The following is a 724-nucleotide window of genomic DNA, read 5'->3' on the forward strand; positions in this document are numbered from 1 at the left end:
ACACTTGTCTTCATATGGAAAGCATCAACTTACCTGTTCAAATGCAATGAATACATGCAAATTTTCAAAACATTTTGCTTAACTAAAATAAAAGTGCTATCTGCTTTCGAATAGATTTATATCAATGTACATTGCTCCTACCATTTTATCATTTATTTTAAAACACGTAGATGTGGATTATATTTATGTTATTTTTTACATTGATTATATTATTTTAAATGAAATATCTTCCAATGTTTTACCTATCCCTTTTGGACTGTTGTTCATATTTGGAATATGAAATAGATATAAGGTTTAGTATAGGATAAGGTAACATATATAGAAATATAGATTCTGTTACTACACTTCTAACGTCATATGTCATATTTCTCTTTTTCTCTTTCTCTATATGAAAAATTAAAACTAGGAAACTAATAAATTGTTTGTCAGACAGTGGACATGACTTGATATTAATATTGTACAGAGAAAATAACTCATATTTTCTGTCTTTTTAATGCTACAACTCTTGCTCAGATAATCTCGAAAAGTTTTCATGCAACCTATGGAATGAGAGAAAATACTTGGAAATCATATATATTAAGGGATTTACATCCAAAATATATAAAGAACTCATACAACTCAATAGCAGAAAACAAACAAACAAACAAAGAAAACAATCCAATTAACAAATGGGTAAAAGATTGAAATACTAGACATTTTTCCAAAGAAGACATGCAGATGGCCA

This window comes from Pteropus vampyrus, unplaced genomic scaffold, assembly GCF_000151845.1.
Source record: "Pteropus vampyrus isolate Shadow unplaced genomic scaffold, Pvam_2.0 Scaffold559, whole genome shotgun sequence".
Taxonomy (NCBI): Eukaryota; Metazoa; Chordata; class Mammalia; order Chiroptera; family Pteropodidae; genus Pteropus; species Pteropus vampyrus.